Genomic DNA, 19,410 nt, shown 5'->3' with positions numbered 1-19,410 from the left:
TGAGTCGCCCTATAATGAAGAGGTTCGGAACCGGTTCTGACAGAGCAAGGTCCTACAAACAGTTGAATACGAAAGTGAACACACAGTATAAATTTTCCAACCTAGATTTTTTTCTTTTTACGTGTGAAAATAAAAATCAGTCCAATATAACGTTTCAGTTTCTCATTCTTTATAATTTTTCTATTTCTTTTGTTGATTGTATCACCTTTTCTTCCTAAAGGTCGAGAACATGTAATCTGATCGTTAAACAAAAAGCGTTAAATTTTATATGGAAATAGATTGTTCTCGGTATTGGATTTTTTTTTTGATCTAGTACCCGAATTTTGTATTGAATAACGTAATACATAGACTTAGCAATCAACGCCAATCATTATTCGTTTCAGTAGTCAAGATATGAAAATGTAATCGTATCAAAGAGTCATAGCGAACGTTTGTAGGTAGTAATGTTACTGAAATAGAGCAATTGTTCGATTTGGAATTGAGGTGAAGTGTAAGTCGAATCTATTTTCAATTTTATAAACAACGTGCAATTTTGAAACGACTTTTTTGTTGAGCACGAAATAAGCGTCCAATATTATAATTCAAAAATAGAAACTACTTTTGCATTGCGAATGGCAATAAAAAAAAATATATATTTTTATTATTGACTTGCGTTCTGCGAAAGTCAAAAGGATCTTTGGATAAAACATTAAATCTTTTTCCATCAGTATTGTTTTGTATGCAAGCCGCAAACAATTGCTTACTAATGTTTCATCGCCAGAATGATGTCGTCTTTATGCATAATGCAGCAGTCACGATAATGCACAGACTATGCATGGAATTCACTTTAAATATATATTTTTTTAATTCAAAAATAGAATGACTTTCATACGAATACATGTTTATTTAACTTCTTGCATTACATACATTGATTTATATCTATTTTGAAGTTTTAATGGAGCAAGATGTTAAGTTAAGGTCAAATTTATTGTAAAGTTACTGCACTCCAATTTAAATTGCCTTATTCAATATTGAAGATAATTAACGACCATACTTATTGATAGTCAAATAAAAAAAAAAAACTAACAGTAGAGCTATTCTGTAAGAACAAACACGAATCTCACCGCAGAAAATATTAGAAAGTGAGCGATGACATTGACTGTAATAATTATTTCATTTAAAGGAAATCACTAAATGTAAGCCGCTAAATGTTGAAATCTAACATTTTATGAGCGAGATACGAAATGACATCTTACAGAATTGTACTGCTGCTTAAGAAAACATCCTGACTTAATGATCCGTTTTAAAAAGCTTACTATAACTATACACGTTACAGAATAAGGCGTTGCTTGTACGCAAACTACAAATTAACTTTTCACATTTAATATTAACGTGTGTTTTTTTGTTCGATGGTTATGTAATAGTAATAATTGTTGATATTAATATTATGTTCCGTTAAGTATTTAATGTCTCGTTTTACGTGTTTTACTGCCAGTGTGAATACGTTAAGTAATTTATAAAAATAAGTATTAATAATGTAAATTGTCATTTTGTGCGTGTGTTTGCTTGTGTGTTTATTGTAAGACTGTAGCTGACCTCTTTATGCCAGTTATGATTTAAATTCATCATTTGTAATAGATGGTACTTAGTTTGATAATTATATATTTCAAAAGAATATTTTAACGTAAACATTTGAATACCATTATAAATGAAGGCTAAGCTTAAATTATATTGACCCAATATGTCTTATATAATTATAAAAATATATATATATTATGGCAAAGATACAAATCTTTATTTATTCTAAATATAAATATTTACGTTAAAATATTTTTTTTTAAAACTTATTAACCACAGTTTACCAAAGTGAGATTATTAGCATAGTTCAGAAATTGTAAATAAATTAGCATCGTTTATGGTAATCGTACAAAGTATTTTAGATTAATATTAATTATTTATTTAATTACTTTAGAATTAGATATAATAATTGTTGCATTTGTTTCGTTTTCGCAAAAAAACCTTTTATGGATTTTAGTTGTATTTATTTTACAAAATTAAAAATAAAATTTTCTGTTTTCTAAATATATCTTTTATTCATACCTGTAAAACATTCTCTGACCACAACATAGATACATAGTATTATCGCTTCCATATGTTTTTTTTTATGTTTTGGAAGAATTCACGACTGGAATCATTGGAAAATATTTTAATCGATTTTTAAACATAAGCAAAAATATATATTGAATATATTTTTAAATAGATATGAAATAATAAATCTAATAATATATTATTTTTCAAGTAGAGTTTGTAATTAACTCTGTTGCAATACATCTGAGCTGATATCTTTAATTTGAAATAAAATTTGAAATCGATCTCCTTCATCATACGCATTAGCAGAATATTTTGTGCCTTGCTAGCACTAATTCACGTTATACGGAAAGAAAAAAGTCTTCTCTTTTCAAATTAGTCCAGAAGTTCACCTCATATATGAAATTGTTAGAATATTTTTGCGCTCAACCAGTATAACACGTCAGAAAAAAAAAGAAGTAATGTTATTATTTTTATGACTCAATTACAAGAAATGCAATAAACGAGACATCAATATATCGCAAGTATTAGTATTCCATGTAAAGCAGAGAGCAGTCTTTTAACAACCTAGTCAGTCTCTTATCTGAACGTGCGTAAAATATAAAGTTTAAGAATAAATGTTCACTAATACGTTTTTATTTCATACATTGTGATGCGATTTAAGTATTTTGGATGATTGAGATAGAGTAAATTGACTAAACTTTGAGGAATTTATTTAAATGAAATAAAAATAGTAAGTGAATAACATTAATACCAAATGGTATGAAAATATTTATTAATATGAATAACGACGAAAATATTTGGTAATACATTCAGAGTACATTTTTTAAAAAAAGACTGACATCCTTATCGAAGATTTTTTTTTATTCGGGTTCGTTGAAGTCCATGTATATACTGCAGAAAACCACTTATTCATAATACATTTTTTTTTTTCAGGTTTTTGTCTAAAATACAGGAAGGCGAATATGGTATAGATAATAATATAATATCCAAATTACTACTTAAAAGGAGGAAATATTTTTTTAATAACTTCTTACTAGGTGGGCACTTTCAAACAAAGTACATTAAATACTTCAGTTATATACCTCTTAAAACACATGTCTATCACGTGAGGTCCAAGTATATTTAATAATATATACTTACTTAACATAAAAAGTAGATTGTGCTTTTTTCCTGTAAATAGATTCAAGGCATATTCTAACGAAATTACACATGTCGATAACATTTGAAGCACTTTTTTGCGGACTGAATTGTCTAACGATATGGGGAGCGTATCCGTTCCCACAGAAACTGAGCATTGGTTTGCCAAAATAATCACGTACACCAGACGAATCTGCACTTAACTCAGGTCAGCTACTTTGTAGGGTCATCAGCTTCCATTATAAGCGAAGTGTACTTATCTTATGATTTAGCACTTGTCTCTCAACAAGTATTTCAATAGGGAATATCCTGAGAGGCGGCATCCGTTTTGCGATGGCCGTGTGAATGCCTATAATTTTATGCCAAGACGTAAAGCCTTTGATTGAGATATTAGTTGAATTATAAAAAAAAATTGTTTCAAATTCAAAATATAAATCAGCGAGGTTAATTTTTGTCATGTATATATATATATATATAGAATAGATATACATAGCAATCACTTTTCTTATGTTACATAATTAAATATTAAAAATTATTTAATTAGAGTTTCGAAGTTATCTTTTGTAATCTTAAAGAAATTATATAACTCGTATTGATCGTTAATAATATCATATTATAATATTCGATATTTTTTTGTTAAAAAGGTATACCAAGCCACGTTTCTAGGTTATTTAATTATTATATTCAGTCAAAGGGTTAAGATGTTACGAAATGGGAAAGTATGTTTTCATTCAGACAATTTTTCAAATCAATGATTTAGTGTGACGTTAACCGAGACTCCGCACCCAAAATTCGCGTGTGGCTGTATTGTTTTCTCTAAAGCCCGCGGCGATTACCGGTGGCTCAGTGGGTGGTCCTTCTGTCCACATATAGCCTATAAAATGATTACTGAGGAATACTAATAAAAATAATACACATCAAACAGAGGTGGAATAAAAAGACAGCGCCGAACTTGGTCTCCGAAATTGGTCAAGCGTTTAGTGGCAACCTAATTTGTAATCGTCATGGTGTTTTTGACTCTTGTTTTTTATTTTAATTTGCAGTCTATATTATGAAGATATCAAATATACTTTTCTTCGACTTGTTTTTTTTTTATATAATTATCCATGTATAGTAAATGTATAATGTAGTATTGAGTTAATACTGTGAGCGAATGAGTAAATTTATTTTGGCTGTGTGGTCTCATCTCATCATATTCATTTTAGATCTCGGCGCTTTGCCCTTAGCCGTCCTTACCAAAATGCCCAAATTTTAATAAATAATAAAAATATATTTATGTATTATTCAGTACTATTCATATTGTTCATGATTTTCAATCGTCTTGTAGTTACGAGGCTGTTAGTCTTGGCATAAACTCCCGACGAGGCCGAAGAAAAGTTATTAACTTTTTTCTAACGTAGACCAATCTTGATCTGCATCTGAAGCTCGTCGTCGTCAATTATGTATTTGGATTTATGAGATTAAAAGAACACTAAATACACCACAATTATAGTGTTTGTGCACACACTTAAACACTATAATCTATCGTTCGCAGACAACATAATTAACAATGATTCACTTAATTTCTACTGCTTTAAAATCTAACAATATAATTTAGGCAGTTGTTATATGACAATTAACAGTAAATATTTAAAAAAAAAAAGACGAAAGAAATCAACATTTAAATGAAAGACCCATTTTACAAGCTACAAAACTTCAAACATAAATAAAAGTCACATTGTGTATATCTATCTTAAATATAATTTCATTAATATGTTACAACTATTCTTTGTATTAATATTGGTTACTATTTAACTTAATATAAAAGAGTTTTCCGGCATAGACCCTAATCAAACACATAAACAATCTTAATGCTTTTTAATTAATTGATATATTCTTAACCTTTTGAATCCTGTATATATGTATCTTGCTAGTTCGTTATTATTATTTTGTTTCATGCATTCTATGAAGTAATCACCATTATTCTTCCATTTCCTCATACGCGGTATATCAAAGATGACCACTACAATACACTTTTTACGGCTTCCCGTCTGCATATAAATTGCAACTTAGCGTCTAAGTCTTATATTCATCACCACTTCATCGTAATGTAAATCATAAACAGCTAAGGACAAATACACACTTTTATTTAATTAAAATCTATGTAAGAATAAGAAATAATATCATTAATTAATATCAATATAAGTTTAAAAATTTGGAAGTTCTTGACTCGGAAGTGTGATTCCGTAAGAATTCACATCGTATCTCACTCGTGAAATGTTGAGGATCGACTTACAGAGACACGCCATTTTGATACGTGTATCCTATAAATTTTATAATGATTATACGTAATGTCATATAACATTCAAACGGTGAGATTCGAATTTCTTGTTACAGAATAGCCCTACAATGCCAGAAAGATGGAAATGTCATTAAAATGGTTTAAGTGATCCAATCGTTTTGAATGTCGGCGATGTTTTTAAGGAAACTTTGGAAGTAATATTAAAGTGGATATAAGTGTATGATGAAACTAAAGATATATTCATCAAGAATTGTATGTAGTGTATTATATAGCAGAGTTATAAGCAAATCATATAGAATATGAAAACTGAAGTTTCATACCCATATCAATACCTACCTATTGACAACTTTAAATTTAGATGCAAAACGGTCAAAAATGGTCTCTATAGCCATTGTAGAGATACTTGCTTATTTTTTATTATGGTTCTGTAAATGTCCTATTACTGGACCTTTCAGTGAAAGTTTGGAGCGTATTCCACCACGCTGAACTAATGCGCGTTGGTTTTCATTCGACACATGTAAGTTTCCTCACGATGTTTCATCTACCTCTATGTGCGAGATAAAATATAAGCAAGGATTATATTTTATCTCGCACATAGAGGTAGGTAGGTAGGTAGCACACGATTCAATGTTGATTATGTGGGTTCGAACTGGAATTTTATTGGCTAAGATTCACGCATTTAAGGCAGTGAAAACCCCGCTTCTTAAAAAGTATGAAAACAAATTACCGGATATCATAAAATTACAAAATCTTTTTGCAAGGCCTCTAGGGCATGCCAGCGTCCCTGTGGAATTATAAATTTCAGAACCACATTGCTGTTACATTATAATTAGTATAAATACATTTTATATCAGTGTCGAATCTAGAAATTATTAAAAACAAATTCGAATATAATTAATATTTTGTCATAAGCTTCTATTATACCTTTTTATTCATGTGTCAAAAGCCTTTTATTTATTTTGAATACATAAAGTATGCAATATTAATTGAGATGTAAGTATCATGAACCTAGACGTCGACTTATCATAAACAACGTCTATGTGCTAGTGATGTCTCCATTACTGGTTAGATTTAATTGGCTATTAGCGGGCTATAACTTGAGTTTGCTAAGCCTCATTGACGTCTTTATGGTAGAAACACAAACTATGAGATATCTCGACTCTATGACTAGACATAAATTAATAATTAGATTTTTTTTCGGTCTTTCGTATATTTTAAGGATCATAGAGTAAAAATAGGAATATAATTTGTCATAGAGATATTATGTGTGTACAACCTACACACGCCTATAACCTATACACATCTAAAAATAGAATCAGAAAAAAATGCATTTTTATTAATGTTCGAAGTTGTTCTGTTGAATAGACAACTTCAATTCTTATTTCCGATCCGTGCCAATTTCCTTACGTAATATCTAGTTATTAACAAAATTGGGATGGCGATTCTATTGCGCCAGTATCCCGTGCTGGGTGGGCCCTCACCACGTTTACTCGCTCTGTAATGATCGCTGATGATGCTCGTAATTACACCTCCAAACCGACTAGTTTCCTCATTGTTACATCATTTGATACACCGTGTGTGGCGCACGTTGCTTCGATTTTTAAATGTACCGTTCAAATCACGCTGAGCGACATTTTTCTAATATATGTATACACGCGAGGAACCACTTATTACCTTTTTTTATCATGGGCTTGTCTTACATAATATATAAATAAAAAATTAAATTGACTATTAATAAGTTTTGTAAGAAGAGAAATTAAACTTAACTCCTTTTGCGTATATTAGATATTAGTAAAAAGTAGTTTAAGTAGTGGTGTGCTTTGTGTCTAAATTTCATCGTCTTTAGCTATGATTAGGTTGTATATACACGTAAATGATATTTGGCAGTACGCAAGGTTCCGTTAGAGTCGAGTCTGTGCTGGGGTCTCTGCGATTATAAGCATTATTTATTGTAAATTTTAACTGAACAATACTAAGAACGCTATAGTGATCATTATACAACTCCTTGTTGATGTGATGTGTAACTTCATCATGTAGTTCTGTCACCGCGCATGATGCGCGCGCGCATCATAAAAAATCACATTATTATTTTTTTGCGTATCTCATCAAAATAAGTTTAACTCCCAAAAGATGTGATAACTAAATATTGGGCGAATAATGTGCATATTTATGTTAAGCTTATTTGGCAGGTAAGCCTAAAACATCGAATATTTCGGCATTTTTCTTCCAGGTTATTTTCTAATTAAATTAAGGCCCAATGTGTTACTGTAAATTACAGAAAATGTAATTCAGTAGTATGCTATGAATGTTTTTATTGCTAGCTAATCACAAAAGTTTGAAGGAAGTCGTGACTTTGGTGATGATTATAATCATGATGATGTTCTCCTGACCACCAGCGGCCTCGATGATTCTCAAAGAGACTAGACAACAAAGCAGGGCATATTATAGTGCAAGAACAAATCTGTGTGCTAACATATTTATTAGTGACTATATAATTTACGTAAAAGGCATCCAAAGCTCTATTTTAGTTTTAACGGAAAAATAAATTAATAAAATATAATTATTGCCTTACATCGATTATTATGATAATTATATGTCTGTATATGAATGTAACCAAATTACAGGCCAAACTATTAATATTCACGTAATCAGTAAAAGTCATATTCGACGCGTCACTAATAAATGCGCATTTTTTTTAAATTATCGTATATGTGTACGAGTATATAATTACGAATTGACGGCACATACCTATTTATATTTCCATAATTTATAACTTAATATATTTCGTGTTAATGTGTTTATAAATACATACATTATATATATGGCAACATAACCAAGCTCGTTGCATTATTTATTATCCTTACATTTACAGAAGTACATATTTTAAAAGAAATATACATGGAGATTATTTATATTTAACCTACCCGTAATAACTTGAAAGGCAAATCGTCTGAAATAACCCGTATTCATACTTTACACGGGAAATGATGCGAGGAATATAATAATAGAGGAATTCTTTAGAAAAGTGACATAATGATGAAACACATTAAGCAAAATACTGTCATTTACACAACTTGCAGGCGGTCTCTTTGTGGAATAGTTTAAAAAAAAACCACCTCTCTTAGCTTCTTTGAAAACAAAGTTTGATAACCTCTCGGAGCTTCTTAGCTACTGGTTGCTTTTATGCTATCGCTAAATAGTTATTAGCATTGTGTTATTTCCTTCTTAGTCCAAGATTATTCGTCTGCGCTAATCCTCAAGGTAATCGTTATTGCTGCGGTTTTTGTAAACTTCTAGTGGTTTGTTGACATAATCCGGTCTTTTGCCGTGTCCTCTTAAAGAAATAAACAATGCTTTGAAGTACATTTTAATCTTGCACCAAAAGGGGCACTTGGCATAATGTGGAGTAGAAGTTTTGAACAATTAACAAAATAAATATTTATTATTTGTAAAAGCGTAGATTACACAGTGAATAGATTGAGTTTTTCTTTAATAGAGTTGGCATATTCAAATTAGGAAAAGCGACAGAAGCCAAACATCGTATTTTTTTTATCGAACATCTCGATTTCAACTGTGTAATGAAAAATGAGTGTATTGAAAGAATTTCTTTATTCATTTGTTACAGATTGAGTTTTATTTTGCTTACGTTAAAAATTATAACGTAATTTGTCTCTTAATTAATATATACTAAATAAATAAGATACTAGTCATAGAACATTTACATGTTGTACAGGTTTTGAGCGAAATCTTTGTAAAGCATACGAATACAAAATTAAAATATTTAACATAAAACTTAATAATAACCAATAATTTGAAAAAAAAAACTTGTTAACTTATAATTACATTAGGACATTGATAATTATTTTTTTAATATGTTGTTATATATTTTTTAAATGCCGTATTGGTAATAAATGTATTATTAATAAAAATATGTATTTTTTATATTTAATTATAAAATTTATAATACTTAAATAAGAATCATTTTCATCAGACTTCAAGGGATTTTGCCTGCTTATATTATCAAATTAAATGTATAGAAATGTACAGAGAAAAAGGCAAATTACCTGTTGACATTTATTGTAAGAGAGACCTACGAGACCTGTGTTAGAATATGTATATTTATAAATCAAAACAGTGCGTCACGTTATTTTAACCTTTACTATTCGTCTAAGTTCAAACCAAAAGTCAACGTTAGCACACACACAGCTTTACAGGCCATTTATTTAATTAAATATAAATTTTATGGTTTAACCAATATTTAAATTTAGAACATCATTCGAAAATATTTAATATCAAGTATTTCCCGTGCCATATTTTATAAATATTATTTTCTTAAATATAATATATTTTAGATTAAATCGAAATACATTAACAAAGCTGTAATTCGATGAAAACTAGACATATTTTTTATGTTAACCAATTCATTAAACCCACCAATAAATTATTCGATTTCTTAAATTAAGAATTAAGATAATCGGCTTCGTTTTTTAATTCGTATTAGTGATGAGTTGCCACTTCTAAATTTTATTTTTCTTTTGTTTTGTAACGAATTACGATGAAGTTGTTACTGACTGTAGTCGGATAGACGTGGAATTAATCATTAGGGTTTTATAGAGGCGTCATCGCATGTAAGTCGGCTTCAAAGCTGACAGCCGACTCACAAACGCAGAACGAAGGCAATAGATATTTAAGTTATTTTATTTTATTATAAATCACATATAAGATAGCCCGAACTCAATAATTATACTTAAAAACAATTACAAAAAATATAGATATAAATGACCGTAGTTCCTTTATATTTTATCGGATGATATTACTCTACTTATTTTTTTTAAACTTTATTATCTACTACTCTTATCAGTCTAATCTCATAGTAATGTTCGAAGTAAAACTATTTCTTGTTTTTGTAGAACTGCCAGTCATATTTTTCCAAATTTATTTTATTTAAATAAATGAAACTATAAAATGATAATACATATCAATTTAAACTTTCTGAAAAGTCCTTAGTCTTGTGTTTGATGATTAACAATTTATTCTTATTAAACTATTTATCAAACACTCTTGGTTACAAGAAATTTGTCAGCGCCTGTCGGATATGGACAGAATAAATGATTGTGAAAAAACCACTTCGGCCGCGGCGGTGACTTCAAAGCTAGAGTCGTCTCTATAGAGCCGAAAGCCGTGAAGGCTTCATTAAAGATATACTCGATTTGTTTACAATTCTGCTATGTTATAAATCTAAGGGGTTCGCTTTACCACGTTATTAATTATTGCAGCTGTTTTTGACATGTTTATTACGATCTATATAACTGTCAATTATTTTGTCGTTCTTAATTCTCGTTGGGAATTAAAACTAAATTTAAGGTGTTTTTAATAGTTTCGAAAAAATATGCATTGACTATATAAACGAAAAAAATAATGTTCATATTTATATTCCAACATATTCTATTTAATACCTTGTGCGTGATTAAAACTAATTAAAGTTACATTTGGACTTGTAATATCTGATTATGTAAAAGCTTCTCTAGTTCAACAGTGCGACGTGTTGCAACCGAGCAATGAACTTAGGAGCAAGGAAACTAATAAGAAGAAACATGTAATAGATAATCTATACGCATAAAATTTTATAGTCTACAATTTCATGCTATTGATTTACACATCCTACTGGCAAAATTTATAGGGTGTTATATATAATTTAAAATCCTTATTTATATTTATAGCAATATATTATATTAAATTTTAATTAGTTTATTGATGTACAATTTTAATATATACTTTTTAATATAAAGGAGTAGTTCGTAATCACTACGAGGAAACAAGTTAATAGTATCGTGTTGTAGCCGTGCGTTGAACTCTAGTTTGGTACTGGAGTATAGGAATAGAGCGGACAAGTTTGCAGCACGTAATGAAGTCGATAAACCAATATAGATAAAGCAATTAAACATTTTGCTTAAGCAAATCGCTATATTGCTAATAATACATATTTATTCGTTTAATATATATAAATAAAAAAACATGAAAGGATTCATGTCTTATTTAACATTTCGTAAGAATTAGGTTTCTTTTTTTATTAAAGATACTATTTATAACGATAGACTGATTATAATATATTATGTTTAATATTAATGATATTACATTTTTTTTACATTAAATGCTTAATTTTAATTTTATTATGACGAGATCTACGGAACTCTAGGTCAGACGTTGGTTGAACTTTACCTATACGATTATGATTTACAATTAATTTCAAATTAATTATTTCCGTAATTTAAGGTTCTAGATGATAATTTAAAATTGTAGACTGAAATTACAGTCTGCCAGACCTCAAAAATTGAGAGCAAATGGGCCACCTGATTTCAAGTGGTCATCATTGTCCATAGACATCTGTAAAAATGTAAACTATTCCTTATAACGCCAATCAGCCACCAACCATGTGGATTAAAATATTATAGTATTCCTAGTGCCTAGAGTTACATTGGCTCACACACTCTTTAAATTGAAAACCACAATATTAAGTATTGCTGCTATTGGCAGTAGAATATATGATGATTTTATAATACTGCCAAGTAAATAATATTAGTTCAAAATTCTGTGTAGTTATTTCCGCAGTCACATAGTCTGATGGGATGGCAATCCGACCCTACTGTGGAGAGGATGAGAATTAAAAGTTTTACGTGCATTACGGCAATGTAACCCTGTCAACTTAAAAAACCAGGGTTACTACTGAACATTTTTTTGACAAAACCTAATTAAATATTACAGGCCTCATAGGGGCCTTTAGAATACTTAGCCCAATACGTTAGCCATTAGGCCAGGAAGGCAGTCACACTATAAATAATAAGAGCGTTAATTATACGGCGATTTTATGTGTCAACGTTTAATTCCTAATCTTTTCACCTTTTCGATATAAAACCTTCTTTAATCCGTTTCCATTAAAAGTGTATACCTTTATTATGAGATATTGCTAATTAAAAAAATGTTTTATACACGTGACTCAGTCTTATCAGCAATCTCGAGGCGCGTCGGCGAGTGGCGTCGGATAAAAGGGCGTGTAATAACAAAAACGAGCGAGCGCCGTCACGTATAACAACTTCATTCGCGCTAACGAGAACCTGTTCTGGGGACACGCTACAACTTTATCGGCACCCATCGGGTAAAAAAGGTTATTGCATCTTCGTCCGGCTTCAGACAATAAAAGTTACCTCTCACTGAGACTGCCTGAGGACCGGAATATGGCGACTGCAGGCTCCACACCTAATAAATATTAGATTGAATTGGAAAGCTTCGTACGTGATTTTATTACGTCTCAAGTACTTAAAGACTGTTTCTTTTGGTTTTTGATTCAAAAAGTGCCTTAGCTTTGCTTTGACTTTATAAAGAAATAATATATAGAAAGATTAAAAAATATTTTAACTACTCATACTCATCTAACAAAAGGTACAATTTCTTTCATCCACATCCGGGACACGTGTGTCTTAGTGGGCGTCACTGTTGCCTACGCAATCTTTCCCTTAAATATGCAGGACCTTTTGAGATGCAATAAAGTTCCCTGCTGCTATTCATATAAGGCACGTAGTTCCACGAAAGGATTTCTGTTTCATAATTTACTTAAATGTCTCCAAAGACAGCACTGAGCTATTATAATCAAAAGGGGTATTGTATTTTAATAGCTTAGGCGTAAAAGTACGGTAATTTTTTTAAGATAAAATTTAAATTTGAGGTCTCTTACGTTCCCTTTTTTAATATTATTGTCTTTTTAATGTTAAGTGCCTTAATGTATCCGTTAAGTGGATAGCAGCATATGAATATTGCATTCTATGAGGTGCACCATAGATAACTTAAAATAAAAGCTTAATTTTAGACCAAGATAGTAGGTTATTAAAAATAGTTTACTATGCAGGTTGTGTAATATTTGGAGAAAAAAAAACTAATAAATTCTGATAACTTGTGCCTTGTAACAACTCCGAGAAATCAAAAGATGGAGTTTTTATATGAAATAATAATCGATGGGCGTACCATTATAATGTTTGCCTGAAGTAAATAAAATAGGATACAAAAGTATATAATAAATATTAGGTCTTGGTACAATGCATCCCGCACTCTTCCCGCACCGGCCGGCCCGACGAGTTAATCAGATCGACCAGATATTGTCAAACTTTATTTTCTTACAGACAAACAATTTTTTATTTATATGTATTTTTGTCAAGTCATAACCGTAATATATGTATAGCAGGTAGGCTAACGGGTCATTGCTGCTATAGGATGAAAAACCATAGCTCATTGACATTGGCAATAAGAGACACATTTATTATTTCTTACAATGCTCATAACCACGATGACAGCCAAGAAACTGGCTCACCAACCCTTCAGATTAAAATACAGCAACATAAAGAATGAGTATGTAAAGCGGTAGAACAATTAATGTATGCGTAGTTTCTACGCTAAATGCTTCTTTTTTGATATTTTACAATATAAACTTATAAGAACCACAATTACTTTAAGTATTAATACGTTTATTAATAACAAATACATTTCGTAGGTGAATCAAAATAAAGCAATAAATTTTAAAGAATTATTTCCAAGTATTTATAATGAATTGAGTGGATATACAAAAACTACGCACGGTTCATTAGCGTTTCGTTAGGCTCGTAAAGTACAAAGTTTGAGGTGGTGTGTTAATAATGGAAGATAATGACTCTATCGGCGGCGGCGAGGCGGCGAGGCGAAAGGTTGGAAGGCTCGCGTGGAGATCGCTTTCCTCTGGGCTACTCATACTTACGTGACTATTAATGTTCAAATGGGAAAAAAGTTTCTCCCTTCATTGGTAATGTCTTAATGATAAAACATGATCATGATGAAGAAATCAGTGATTTTTTTAACGAGTGAACATTTGTAAATACTCAATACTCGTATGTTTAAAAATAGAAATGAAAATTTTTATATAGTTTCTCATATTATTTAGGTAAAAAAATCTTGTAATCAGTATCATTCAATCACTAAAAACATAATTAGTGCGCTTTTCTCAGCAACCATAGACAAGCATGCTATTGTTTAATGTTCACTTCTAGGTTAAGTCTATGCCCCGGTTCGCCGCGCGAAGAGCTGATTGATATTGCCCATGTGTATATTTACAGATTAACAGACGTTTTCCTACAAAGGTGTTTGACAGCACTGATCACATATTATAACGCGTGATCAAGCCGCGTTTAAACGCATTGTTTGCCTTCTGCCAAAAAACTCTGTACTTAAAAAAAACTTACAGTATTAAGACTTAAAAACTATGTTCTAATCAAAGGATTAATTATTTTAATGACTAGATTATTGTTAAAAACTGGCTTACTGGTTCAACTCCCCTCTAAAACTCTAAAAACATGTTAATCCATATAACTTTTTAATTAACACGAATGTCAGGTTTATGACAGTCGTATAAGTGTATGGCGTATACCATTCGGTTTGCACCATTTCAAAATTTTATTACATTCTGAGAGTTATGTATCTCTAAAGAATATTAATCGGATTATGATTGTAATAAATTCACTTTTAATATCTAATTATTGTAATAAAGAGCAAGTTAAATTATTGATTTGATCGAGTATAAATTTTACAAGATTTATTTATTTAATATATATTCTCATTTATTGATTACTAAAGACAATTCCGAAACAACATACATAACGTTTGTACAACCTATATTACTTATTGTACCACCCCGAGTCACTTTAAACTGGTCATGTAAAAGAAACAATTCGAGTAATCGAGCCCGCTGTGAAATCTTAATGGTTTTACAGTACTAAATTGGATGATGCCCACTTTTTGCTGAGAGCAGTAAAACTTCGGTATGCGTCTTATTCAGATGTGTCTTTTTATAATTTTATGTCGGTACTTGTACACACACACTAATACTTATATAAATATCTATTCGCGTTACAGTCTAAAAAGTTAATTTAATTTATTTATTCGGCTTCAAATGTTTTATGTTCATAAAAAAAAAAAAAACATTTCATTTGATCTTTGACTATTGTATGGGCTTTAGATATTAAAGCGATTATCCATTATGTTTGTGTCTGAAGTTTAAATGTTTATATTGCAACTTGGCGTGTTCTCTAGATATTAATGTTGGCTGTGAATATAAGGTGTCATTGGCGATGCGATGGCAAAATTGCAGGCGAAAACGAGACTTTAATAAAAAGTTCAGAGTATTGAATAGGTACAACTAGTCTACCTAGTGAAGGCAATGTTTTAACTCAATAAGGCATTGTCCGTTGTACCATGAAAGCGGCTGTCATGTCAGGTAGCGGTTCGGTTCCCGGCCGCATGTTTTATTGACCGTGATGATTGATCGTTGAGGGGGAATGATTTATATGCGTCCACGTACTTTATTTAATACATATCGAAATGTTAAAATTCATTTCGTGTTCGCGGATTTCAATGTTAGTTTATCATTTCAATAGTTATATGACTGACATTTCTGAAGTAACTATTTCATAGTGTTTCTATAGTAACAGTTTTCGAAGTATCTGGTGTTGTAGTCAGTATATTTTTATAGTAGATTGAGATAATGTCATGATAGTTATAGACTGTATGTTCGATTTAAGTGTAAATTTTATACTAGAAAGCATTCGTTTTATTTAAATAATCAATAATTTATGTTTTCCGAAAGATAATATTTTAAGCCTATCGGAAATTCATCTACAAACTTGATTACCATAAATTAAATGATGTTACCCGAAAGCGACTATAGTTAGAAATTCAAACTACAAATCTCTCGAATGCTATACAAACATACATGTATTTCTATCCAACAGGAACTCGGGAGAAATAAATAAAGCCTTCAACTTTAAAAATAAAATAAGACCCGAGGCTTACAAACCCTGTTAAGCTTTCCTATGGAGATGAGGCACAAAGGGAAAAGAGATGGCTATATGAATTAGCATTAGTGAGAGTGAGATGAAAAAGTTTATACCACGTGACACCTGCCGGCCGCCAAATGAAGATATCGCAGCTGGATAAGAGGATCACAGACAGATGCGTCAAGCCTACAAAATAAAAGAATTATAATTCGTTTTATTTCACGGATGGCATCGTAAAGTACAGCTTAATAAGGAAATAATAAAAGCCTTAGTGTAATTTAATATATATTTGAATTGAACCTACTAACTATATGTAAAATAAATATAAAAATAATTTAGAGTTTTTATTTAGTTTATTTATTTAAACGCGTTGAACTGAAGGGTTGTGAGTATTATTATATATATGTTTCTTTATATTTTCTATATAAATCGCAATCCTAATTACTGAGTACTATATGTATCCATATCATGCTATGACATAGGGGGAAGAAGAAATAACATATAAGAGATATACACATATGAATGATTTCATTTTTAAGTGTACGAGTACGTAAAAATATACAGAACGTTTAGATAATCAGACAAAATATTGTGTTTAGTTTACTTATACATACATCTAAGTACATATAAAATACAGAACAAAAATTAAATGACAATAATATATAGAGGCACTAAAAAAAAACTCCTATTACATATCTATCATAAAGCAAAATTATGACAATTAGATTTGTTTAAATATATGCACAAAAAACGATTTACTTAGAAAAACAAAGAGAAACCCTCGAATACGGGAGCTGACAACATGCCTCAGGTGAATTTTATTTATAATGCATTTGAAGATACATACATTTAAGATACATTTATAGAATAATCCACCTTATTGTGAAGGTTGATAGGAAAAAAATCCAGAATGAGAGTATTTTTCAACAAGCATCTGTATTTATATTTGTTATAGGATTCGTTTGTTCAGTACTTAGCAAATGTTTATAAAGCACGAAGACAAACAGTCACGTAATCCGTACAGTTAGACAGATTATCTCTTGAAATAGAGACGTTATTCGGGTTAATAAGATGTTTCAGACGTTAATAGATTATATTTTTAATCATATTTTCCTTAAGCGTATTTTGAAATCCATATATCGAGAAAATTTCGGCTCTGACAGTTCAAATAAGGGGTAAAACGAGGGTTCGAAGTATGTATGAAAGTCCTATATTTTTGAAGTAATAGACTTGAAATTTAAAATGTATGCTCTATAGATGGTGTAGAGGTGTACTAATAATGTATATTTAGAAAGCAACCCCCTTTTGGGGTTAAAATACGGGATTGTAGTTTGTCAAAGTCAAATGTTATTGAAGTTAAAGTAATTATAGCAAATATAATTATAATTAGAAGGATTTTAAATGGTATTTAAGTGTCAGATTTATTGAAAACAATTACTTTCTATGGACCGTACGGACCGAATCGTACATAATAATATTATGAGTAAAGATTTGTTCATTTGTAAAAAACAAAATCTGAGTCTGTTGAACCGATTATCCAGCAATAACATTTTATTTTATTTTAATAACAATAAGACTCTTACTCCAAACCTTCTCCTCAAAGGGAGAGGAGGCCTTTATCCCAGCAGTGGGACATTTACGGGCTGCTAATGTAATGTAATATGATTTTTCATACTTTCTCAATTTAATATACATCAAGAAGAATTTGAAAATCTTACACACAAATCTTTATTTTACTCGGGATTGTGTTTGATATTAGTTGGGAAAACGTAAAATACAGACTTTCGCATTTATAATATTAATATGAATGTATTTGATATAATAATTATTATCTTACACACGATTAATCAATAAATTCAAAAGTTAAACACATGCAAAACGATTCAAATCAGCACAATTCTAGGAAGTACATTAAAAAAATTTACTAGGTATGCAAAGCTGCGAGGACAAGTTCGTATTTCATCTAGCGTTTCGTTTTTTCTTCGTTTGGACATGTTGGAATCCACATTAATCGGTACCAGTTGAAACTGAGTTAGATAGAGGCCCCGAGATAACGAGAAGCAAAGTTAAATTACGGTCCGCTCACGTTATAAATATTCAAAAACCCGAAGCGGACCGGTTGAAAAAATTGACGTCTCAATTATCGGAGCCTCAAGATGGACGTTAATTTATATTATTCTCACGTTTCTTGTTTCCTGGTGTCATCTCAGTAGGATAATAGGCGGTTAAGAATCAAGGATACGTTTTTATTATAAAACATCTCTTACTGCCAATATTTCATATATAGAATATTATATAATTATTATATTAAATAATATCTTTAAAACGTTTTTCATTGTTTATTATTTGATTTTAATAGACAATTCTCTTCAATCCGTGTTTATAGAATCTACCTTAGATGTACCTTCGTATTGTCATCTAGAAACGAGTTGTAAATTAACATGAGTTCGTTACGAAGTTACGAGACTACTGACTATGAATATTCAATGCTTGTCTTTACGTTGGTTATCTAACTGAGCACATTGTTTTTCCGAACAAAACTGTTTTATTTTTCAATTAAAAAAAGTTGTAACAGTTTGATATTCGATTAGGTTCGTGTGTTTATAAATTAACTAAAATCAAAGTGTTATAATAGAAATCATATCATAATTTTTCGATAGCTTATAATATTTATCACGAATTTTTCTTAAAATAATAACTGACAACATGTTAAAATATGGAAAGTATATTGAGGTATTTGTATTTTACTTTATTTTTTTATTGAATAAAAGATCTCATCGTACTGATCATATTGTTACACCATTAAAATGTTTTAATAGTTAGATACAAAGCCTAATAAAAATTAATAAAAATTGTAATTTAAAACTCGTTTCAAAATGAATTTTAAAAGCAAGATTAGATGCTTCAACAAATTTAACGTGATCAGATCTGATGTAAATCAGAAAAATGACCAGATGTGGTTGGATTCTATAAACACGGATTGAAGAGAATTGTCTATTAAAATCAAATAATAAACAATGAAAAACGTTTTAAAGATATTATTTAATATAATAATTATATAATATTCTATAT

Source organism: Vanessa atalanta, chromosome 17 (genome assembly GCF_905147765.1).
Source record: "Vanessa atalanta chromosome 17, ilVanAtal1.2, whole genome shotgun sequence".
NCBI classification, from domain to species: domain Eukaryota; kingdom Metazoa; phylum Arthropoda; class Insecta; order Lepidoptera; family Nymphalidae; genus Vanessa; species Vanessa atalanta.
The sequence above is the reverse complement of the archived record's forward strand: the minus strand, read 5'-3'. Positions refer to the sequence as shown.